The following is a 10,398-nucleotide window of genomic DNA, read 5'->3' as shown; positions in this document are numbered from 1 at the left end:
TTTTTTTTCTTGGCAGAAAAGTCATTTAATGGCTGAGGTTGATATTGCTTCACTTTCAGCCCTCTGCTCTTTACCTCATCTCATTCTTCCTGGAGCATTACCTCACCATCCTATATGTACGATTTAAAGGGAATTACCTATTACTTCAATTATTTGCCCCTTATCAACTGATGTTACACTACAAGGATTTGCATTGAAAGGACACAAAGAAAGAGCAAGCCATGGCACATGGCCAAATAAAGGAGTAATGTTCTGGTGAATTTAGCCTAAATAATTTACTGCTATATAAAAGTGGAAAAGTGGAAGGTGAACCCTTTGACCAGTAAATCTCTCCTTCCCATGAAACCCTTATCTGGTCCCCTCCAATATATTCCACACGAGGAAGCCATCATCATTGGCTCTGGTTTGTTATTTGTAAACCTTGATCTTCTGCACTCGGTGTCCTAAATATGGATAATTAGCATCAGTTTATCACGCTTCTGCATATTTTCTCTTCTCTCCAAACATGCATGCTTCTATTGGCTGCCATTCTGCCACAGAAGATTATGGAGACAGATTGCAGAGAATGAATGTGCTAAACGAGATTAGGAAGGAATAGAAATAGCAACTTGGCCAATAAATTCCTCGTGAGAGCCTTATCATACAATTACACGTTGACTTGTTTCACACTCTCCCAGCCTCTTAATCCAACGCCCCCACCAAGAAGAAAATTTCACTAATTTTGGAATTACTGCATATCCTCCTGACTTGTTACCGAGAATGGATGGAAGGAGAAACACCGCTGAAAACAACACATCAAACTTTATAATAATAATAATAAAAAACTGTAAATGTCAAAATGGGTGGTACAAATTTGGGATGTTTGAAGCATCTTAGCATCTACAAATAAATGCACAAAGCTGTGGCATAGATATTTAACTTCTCTTTGAGCACCGGTACTCTCATAGTGCCACTTTGGGGGGTCCAGAAGTGGGTGAAGGGGAGGATTACCTTGCTTTTAAACAGAACTGTCGGATGTGTTTTAAAACAAGACAAACTATTCACATTATTATTATTATTGTCGTTGTTGTTATTATTAATGACAGCAGTCATGATGTCCCTGAGTACTTCCAGGCATATCACTTGACCTCTTTGAGTACAGTGTCTTCCTCACTCAAACAGGCTGTTTCACATGTTATAGCTTCTTATGCACATTCCCGTGCATCAATAGCTTTCTTGCCTACTCCAGGTCTCATAAAAGAGTGTAACCAAGAATGTGTAATAGGGCATCCACAGGGGGAGCTCTCTGCTCCTTCCTCTGCCTGATAATATTATTCTCTCCAGGGCTTTCTAGTAAGTTAGGGATTTAAAGAGGCCCATTAAGCCTTTAGATTCACCAGGGGACCATTTATAGCACAGAGCAACAGTCAGGCATTATGTTGCACCCACTAAAGTAAGGCTGGTGGGGCAGAGCAGAAGAAAACCCTGAAGGACTGAGATTATATTTACTGGAAGAAATGGAAACCCAGATCAAATCTTAAAAATGATATATTTGTGCTCGCAGAAGAGGAAAGGCTGCCAATTCACGGTGGGAAAGATTAATTAGCTAAAGAAATTCACAGCAGTTGTGAAGAGAGTCCTTGTGCATAGCTCATGATGTTGTCTTCGCTTTCTTTTCTCCAAGTCGTGTCTATTTGTATTGACTGAAAAGGTCTCGTGCACAATCCCAAGAAAGTTTTCCATATTTCAGAAGACCTGTTTCCTGTTCTGAGTTCAGAGACAAAACTGGACAACATTCATTCAACAAATACGTACTGAGATGGTTGGGTGTAGTAACACAAAGAAAGAGCCCACCCTGGAAGAGCTGACAGTCACAGGATGTCGGTATGTCTTAACTAATGTTGAGTTTGGGTTTGCCTTCTGCAATCTGACTATCTATTGGCTGCTGGAGATTTCCTTATTTGGAGAGAGAGCCAGCTTGAAACCTCTTTACCTCCATTTATCTCAAAGGGGAGAGAGGGACCAAGAGGCCTGTAAGGAAGCCTGGGAAGAACTTGTCTGAGGGTCCTAGGCTCTTCTTAGGAAACAGGAGATCAGAGAACAGAATGCTTGTCCTCCTGGAACCACAGCCAGGGACACATGCCATAGGGTGGCTGCCACAGCTCCAGTGCGCTGTCCACATTTCAGATTCTAAAGTCATCTGTCCAGAAAAAACAAATACACATACATCTTAGATGTTTGAAAAATTCTACTTTCTCTGCATCTCCCTGTTATCCAAAGACACTGATCCAAGGCATCTGTTTTGGGGAACACAAGTCATGCTGAACGGAGGGAGACCTAGAGAAGGGATAAGACTGGTTTGCTGCTTTGTTTCCTAAAGGAAATGTCTTGGAGCTTGCTAGTGCTAATTTGGGGGACCCTTCAGCTGACTCCTCCACTCAGACAAAGGTGTACAGCCAAGACCGACAAGAAGTCCCCAGGCAGGAGTCTCACGGGAGGACTTGGACTTGGAGCCCAGCTATGGGAGATGGAGGGACGTCCACTCGGCAAACGTGAAATCAGATGAGGAGTTATTAATAACTATCCTCCCCTCCCCTATATCATATTCTCTAAATTGGTGAGCTAAGTTGGTGGGGGGGGGGGACGGTGAGAGGGAGCCTTTTGCCATTAATCTGGGAACAAACGGCTAACCTCGGTGACTGGTATTTTCGCTTTTCTTTTCTCACTTTTCTCAGTGTGGGGAAGCTGTGGAGCCCGCGCGGAGCGATTGTGAGGGGCTCTGCTGGAATTTGGCAGCGCGGAGGCTTGGAGTGCAGCCCCATGCTGGCTCCTATTCAGCAGGCCAGTTTTCCTCGAGCTTTGGAAGTTTCACTCAGCCGTGCACTCAATGGCTTCACAAAGCTGATTACAAGCTTCAGCGCATTCCTGAAGGAGCCAAAAGCGACGCAGGTGCAAACGAGCCGAGGGAGCCCCTTATCCCGGTGACAGAATGGGACAAGCTGGGAAAGGCTTGGACCACACAAATCCAAGCTCACCAGGCAGCAGAAAGCCTGCCTTGGGAACCGGGGGTCATTATCCTTTCTATTCAGCTGGGCCCGGGGACCCTGGGGGCTTGGGAGGCCGGCCTGCGCGGGAGCGCCGGCGCCAACGCGCGCCTGCGGGAGTGGGGACCTCGCCGGGCCCCGCGACAGGGCTGGGGCGCTGGATGGCGGTTTGTGCGTTTGCATCGACAACGTCAGTGATATCCGTGTTCCGACGGGCCAAGTCTACACCAGTAGGGACACAGGAGAAAAAGAGCGTGCAGTAAGCAACCTGGTGCTTGGGCAGTGTGCAACGTTTGTCCATCCCGCGTCCAGACCACATTGCACTGTCCCGCCCCAGCCTGAAGCTGCGGTTCCCCGTCGGTCCCCCAGGCCACTGACACTCAGCTCCGAGGGTCACGCTGTGCCTTTTCGCCCCAGCCTACTTTCCCATCCGTCTTTGTGGCAACGGGGTTCCGCCGAGGGCACCCCGACACAGTGCGATGGGAGATATATTAACCGCGAGCGCGGGGCGGGGGTAGCCAGTCACAGGGCTGCCCCGTCGAAGCGCACTCGGCGTGGCGAAGGACTCGGTTGCTGAGAATCTGATTCCGCGGAAGGGGAGGAGGGCCAGTCCCCACGAGGGAAATGAATGACGTACCCTGCTCTCGCTCAAAGACCGCAACCCCGGGGCTTCGGACGGTGGAGAAAGAAGGGCAGCCCCGCGGGAAGCGCGCGGGAAAGAAGGGACGACAGGCAGGGGAGGAGGACGTGGGAGTCGAAGGGACGCTTGGCGGGGTCGGGGCGGAGCTGGCTCGCGGGTGTCCCTCAGGGCGTCCTGCGCCCTCGTAGGGAGCCCCCCGCCGCGTCCAGGAGAGCGCAGCACGAGAGTTTCTGCGTGAGGCCAGGCCTGAGTCCCGCTCGCTTCTCGCTGCCCCTCGCTCTGCCCGCTGCGCGCTGAGACTGGCTGCTCCCGGGGGTGATAACTAATTTGAGTTAATGCGATCTTTATGTAAAGCTAACAGCGGATAATTGTCTATTTTCTCGCCAACAATCTCCATCACAATCACTTATCTGGAAACCTGCGGCTGGATTAATCGTTATATTCCCGAGATGAGCGTCGCTGCAATTCGAAGGGAACACGGGTGGGGACAAGGAAACGCCTCCCCCGCACTTGCCGGGCCGGATGCGGCCCAGCCTGGTTACTGCACGTGACGCGGTGTGCCCGGGGGTGGGGGGGTTGGTGCCCGCGGGCGGGGCTGCAGGGTGCCTTCTTCAGGACTGGGTTTTGCTCGGGTGGGTGGTGCGGGGGTGCAGAAGGCGGAGAGAGAAAGAGGGAAGAAGGCGGAGAAAGGAGAGGAGGGGGCCAGGAAGAGGAGAAGGAGGAAGAAGAGGGTCTGCGGGTCTGCGAAGCCGGCCGCCGCCTGGGTCAAGCTTGGCCTGGAATACCCTTGGAGTACCGTGACGCAGCCTCAAGGTCCAGCCGGCAGAGGAGATGTCAGTGTCAGATCCAAGTCTTTCGACCTGGGAGAAAGGATGCTCCTCCCCCTTTTTTTCCCCCCTCTCAGAAAAAGTGCTCACTCCACTCGTCTGTGTTCCTCCAGCTTCATACCCTGCCCCACCCACCCGTTCCCGCCTTAGGTCCCTCCCACAAGATTCCCATATTTGCAAATTATTGATAATATTTACTCTCCCGGTGATTGAAATCCCCAAGAGAGAAAACTTTGGGTGTGGAAACACGTCCCAGTGCCGTAATCCCCACGGTGCTCCCGTGTTAGGGGTAAAACACGATGGCAGATGGAATTGAGGCCTCTGGGGAAAAGGCACTTGTATGGCAAAGATTTTGTCTTTCTGAGCTGAAGTCAAAACATGAGTGTCAAATGAAAATCCGTGTGGCGGTGGTGGTGGAAGTTCTCTGCGCATGTGACTTCGTTGTGCGCAATACAAATCGCGGTATAAAGCGACTGACTGCTGAAACCAAGTACTGAGTGTGGCTGGTCACTTGGAAGTAAACCATTAGATTCCATTTACTTCTACAACTCAGATTTGCCAGCCAAGGGACCACCATCGCAACTTTTCAAAGTGGTGTTTCTGGAAAATAACAAATGCAGTCTCAATTCGTGCCAGTTCTTGGCCACGTAGAATGGAACCATTTGTTTCTCTTTTGGCAGTATAACTTAAACTTCTAGGAGTGAAAGAATACAGGGAAATAAAATTCCATGAAATCACTGGATTTTTAGATAAAGGAGGACCCCCAAATTAGCCCCCAGATAGAGTTTTGTAAATTCCTGTTACAATCTTTGTCTTCAATTTTCCCTTCCAGCAACTTGATGAGATCTTTAAAAGCAAACAAGTAAATCCACCCTCCGAAGTCAGCTAGCCCTCGCTCTTTTTGAGTTTCCCAGGGTTGCTTTTTGTTGTGGCATTCTGGAATCATCCCACTTCATCTCTCACCTGAATCTTGTCATCTCGGCCATCTTGAAGTGATCTGTGAACAATGCTGATCCCTGCGACAGACTCGCTGGTCAATCAGGCAGAACAGACTATGCAAATGGAGTGGAGAGGCGAAGCGCCGGGGAACACTGGCGCCCATTGTCTTGGGCATTTCAAAGCGCGGAGCAGCTGCGCAGACTTGTCGCCTCGGACCCTCGGTTGCCACACTAATGTCATCATCGCAAAACATCAGATTTTGAAAACGATACAATCCGAATTCATTAGCAGCTTCTGGGCAAAGGTTTCTCTTCTCTATGACAAGTTTCAAACTCCAGATCCCCTTCTGTTGGGAAGGTAGAGGGAGGGGGAAGTTTTGCAAGTGACAACCAATGATGATCCATAATTTCCTCTTTCTCGCTGATGTGAAAACTTTAAAACCTTCCTTGGGATCCTGAGCTTGGACCTCTGACTCACGCGACTCTGAAATTTCGAGGTTTTCGCGTTTTCCCTTAAGTGTTGCTTGCAAGTTTAAATTCACTGAGAGCAGCAAAGGTAACGAGTGGAGTGAATTTAACAAAGACATCATCTTCTACTTTCATGATAACGCCAGTGAGAGGTTTTGAAGTAATTTTACTTAGATCGAACTAAAAACAATACGTGTTTGGGCAGTTGCGCGCCCTAAAACAAACAAGTTTCACAGGCAACGACGATCCTCTTCAGCGTTGTTACAGTTCACCAACTTTGAGTGTCCACCGTGACACGCGTCTTCGTGATTTATGTCATTGTTCTATTCCTCATTACTGAGATTTAGAATCTTCTCCCACCCTATCGCCTCGCCCCACCCCCAAACTTCCAGGGTGACTTCATTTTTTCTAAAATCAAGACGGCGGGAGGGATGCGCTTGGTGCTCACGGCTGCAGCGGTGGTGTGGATGCCGGGCGCCGGGCCGCGTGTGCAGAATGCGCTGAGTCCCGCCGAACCCGCATTTGCGGGCGCTGGACCCTAGCCGCGCGCCCGCGGCGGACAGGTCCGAGAGACCCGGCAGAGCTTTGCTTTTCAGACTTCTGGGAGGCCCCAGGGCGCTAGGGAGGGCAGCTTTCCTCTCCTATCAAGTTTGTGTTCCCCTCCCGTCTACCGATCTGTTAATATGACCTTCCTGTGCTTCTTTACAGGATTCCGTGTCCTCTATCTGCTTCATACCCCTTTTGTGGGCTGGAAATTTTTTCCAGGAAAAAGGCAGTTAACATGGAGAAAGCCACCAGGCCAATTCGTAGCCCGGAGCTGAGAATCAAATGTATAAGTTGAGGGTGGCAGAAGGGCTGTGTCCTCTCCTGCGCGCCCCGCGCCGCTCCCCCTCCCGCGCCCCTAGTTCCCCCTAGGCCTCCCCTGCGCGCTCCGCGGCCTCGCTGTTGAGCCGCTCAGCCTCTCCGTGTGCCTTCCCGTTCCTTGACAAACTGACCGGGTAGAATTTGAAAGGAAAGTACAACCAAATAATGTTTTTGTAAACAAAACAAGGAAAAATTAATGGAGAAAAGGCCCCACAGGGTGTGTCTTGTTTGGTAGGGGACTTGGGTGAAGGTGGAGGCCGTTATCGAATCCCAAGGAAAAAAGCGCTTCCTAAATATGGACACCTTTGGAAGGATCGAACTAGAGCACTCCCCGGAAAATGTACGATTTGGGCCTCGAGGCTCCGGAGAGTCACGGGACAGACCCTTCGAAGTCGGTGTGTCTGCCACCCTCCCGGCTGGGCCTGGGCTGCAGAACCTCTTCATCCCTGTTCAGGCGCCTTTAGGCCGCTAGCAACCGCTGGCGCGAGGATCGAAGCCAGAGGGGAACTTTCTGGAGGTCCTGGCTGTGGGGAGGTGGGGCACGAAGGATGACGTGAGTTATTAGGAGAGAGAGTTTTTGCCAGGTTAGATCACCAGTATTTATTGTGGGGATCCAAAATGTGTTTGCCGAAGCACCGGAGAGGCTTTGGCCAAAGGTGGAGCTGATGGCCGCAGGAAATTTTCAGTGGCTAAGGTGGGCCTGGCTTCTTCCTCTCCCAGACTGTTCCAGGTTACCCACTCTGGTTGGGCCAGCGCCCTGAAAGGTGGTAGGCCTGGTCTTGCCCTGCCTCCCTCCCTTTCTCACACACATTGAGTCTCACACATGCCACACACATTCTTACACACTCATACACCCACATGATACGCACATTATATGCACTCACACAAATAGCTGGAATCTCTCTCTCACACACAGATGCATGCTACACAGAACCAGAGAAGTTTAGTCACACATGATTCATGCACATGCACATGCACACACACACATACACATACACACACATATTCATTCCCTTGGTGTCCCCAAGTCACAGGCTGGATGAGTACTGGGGCTGCCTTGTGGCTGGGCATCTGATTCTCATGGGAGGAGAAATCATAAAGCTGGGAAGAGTACTTTGTTAGGTACACACAGGGATGAGTGTGTAAAAATTCAACAAATACAGCAATAATGCGATGTCGATGAAGGATAAGGGCAGATTATTTCTGAATCTTTTATTCTGAGCTCTCAGCCAGCTTCCTGACAAGCTTGCCAATGGATTGAAGTATCACTTTGTATCCAATGCTTCCAGGTTTATATTTTCTCCCAGTCTATTTCCTTGGGTGCCCATTAGACTTGTTATCCAGTATGGTAGCCACTGGCCACATGTAACTATCAAGCACTTGAAATCTGGCCAGTCCACATAGAGATGTACTATGAATACACACAGCACACATTGGATTTCAAAGATGCAGTGTGAAAGAAAGCATGTAAAATACCTTATTAATCATTTAAAAATATTGTTTTCAGGTTGAAATCATTATATTTTTGATACATTGGGTAAAATAAAATACATTCTTGAAATTAACTTCAAGAGCTTTTTTTGTGTGTTTTTAAAATGTAGATATTGAGAGAAATTTACCTACATGGCTCCTATTTGTGGCATGTATTATCTTTCTAGAGGTCAGCCTTAGATTTTCCCGCTGATCCTTCAGGAAATGGAAGCAAAAAAGCAAAAATGATGGAAAATGCTGAGTTCCTGGTTTAGCAGGAGGGGATAAAGACCCACTCCGTGTTAAAGTTGCTTTTGTAATATAATATATTATCAAAGCTTCTTTTCTTACATGAGAATGCATGGCGGGGGGTGGATGGCATTACACATTGTACTTTATTGCTTGATTCATTTTCTTTCCATTTTTACTTTAATTCTGTCTAATTACTGTATTGTGATCTCAGTCAGCAATCTTAAATGAACTCTCAAGTAACTTTTGAAGAATCTTGCTACAAGTGTTGGATAATGATGAGATGTAAATTACTACAGGCTATTGCATAATGTCTACACAGGGCTAAAGCAACCCCTTTCCTGTTATTTTCAAATTTCAGGTCAGCATTTGGTAATTTGCTGCTTTATTGTTTCTACTGCAAGGTATTAGCAACACTACCCACCACCACTGCAACCCTAAACAAAACAAACAAAACAAAAGCTTGAGCAAGAATTTACATCTCTCAAAAATTCTTCCTACTAAACAAGAATGGAATTTCTTCCATAATTTTTCCTCTATAATTGACTCATAACGTTAAAAATCTGTGAAGTCATACTTTGATCAAGATTAAGATAAAATATATTTGCAAACTTTTTGTGTTTTAAAAAAGATATTTAAAAGTAGTCTAAATTAACATTTTAGAGATAAGATTTCTAGAAGCAAAATTATAAAATGGAAATTATATTTCATCTTTTGATAGCAAGAGAGAAGAGACTGCTGTAAGAATATTTTTAAAATAAATTCAGTATAACTGCAAAATTAAAATTCTGCATGCATATACTTGATATACACACACTGTATTTTTTGTATATTTATCTTGAGGGTTACATAATTAATGAAAAAACAATTAAGCAAAAATGTGTATTTCACTAATAAATTGGAAGTATCTCACACATAATTTTTTGGTAAAATTAAAAATTTGTCTCTGTCATAAAAGAAATTCTGTTGCTCATTATTGGTATGTTCATTTACTGTTTTATTTTTGTCTAAATTAAATTTAACTAAAGGAAAAAATATTGTAGATTACCAAGAATGATCAGGTTTTGTGAGTAAGTTAATTGAAATGGTTTATTCTTTATATTAACTCCTTGGACAATATCTCTCTTGTTACTCATGACTTCTGTTCAATTAGGAAAAAAAAAAAGAAAAATGTCATGCTTTAATCAAACTGCCTGTTTTTAAGAGTTTCAAAGAGAATAACTAAAATTTTAGCACGTCTCTTGCAGAAGAGCCATCAACATCCCATCAGGAACTCAAGTAATCTCGCATTGAACGTGTAGGATGGCATGTTTATTAGTATGACAAGGTCGTTTATTTTTGTGATGACTCATGTTTGCTCTCCATAAACTTACTAAAATAACTAAAGGAAACAAAGTGCAAGACGTTAGCCACTTACTGTCAACTCTGCTCTTCTACTTTTTAAGAATCATCATGAAGGAAAACAAGAAAATGATAAAAAAGCAGAAAAGAGAAACCCAGACACGTGGCACCCAGACTAGTAGTATAGAAATTCTACATGCCAGCAAAGTTCTAAGTTAACTTGTTTTTTCAGTGTATTTAATATATGTATTGCATGGCTTCATTTACTTCTTCGCGTTATAACATGAGAAAAGTTCTCATTGGCTTTCTGTTTTTCTACCCCTCCCACCCCCGCAAAGACTATAATGGCCGTATACTTTCAAATTTCACAGACAAGATACTCTGGATAAATAATCTAAGATTAACTAAATTAGGTCAACGTTCATACAGGGCCAGTGTGTTACATCCCTTGTGGTGAAATTATCTGGTGTCAGCTACATTGATTGAAAAAGCACTACAGACTAAAAAAAAAAATGTCTTATTACAAGATTTCTCAAAAGCAGATAAGAAAGCAAAGAAGCCTTCTCGTAAATGAGGAA

The sequence above is a fragment of the Pteropus alecto genome, unplaced genomic scaffold, assembly GCF_000325575.1.
Source record: "Pteropus alecto unplaced genomic scaffold, ASM32557v1 scaffold13, whole genome shotgun sequence".
NCBI lineage: Eukaryota > Metazoa > Chordata > Mammalia > Chiroptera > Pteropodidae > Pteropus > Pteropus alecto.
The sequence above is the reverse complement of the archived record's forward strand: the minus strand, read 5'-3'. Positions refer to the sequence as shown.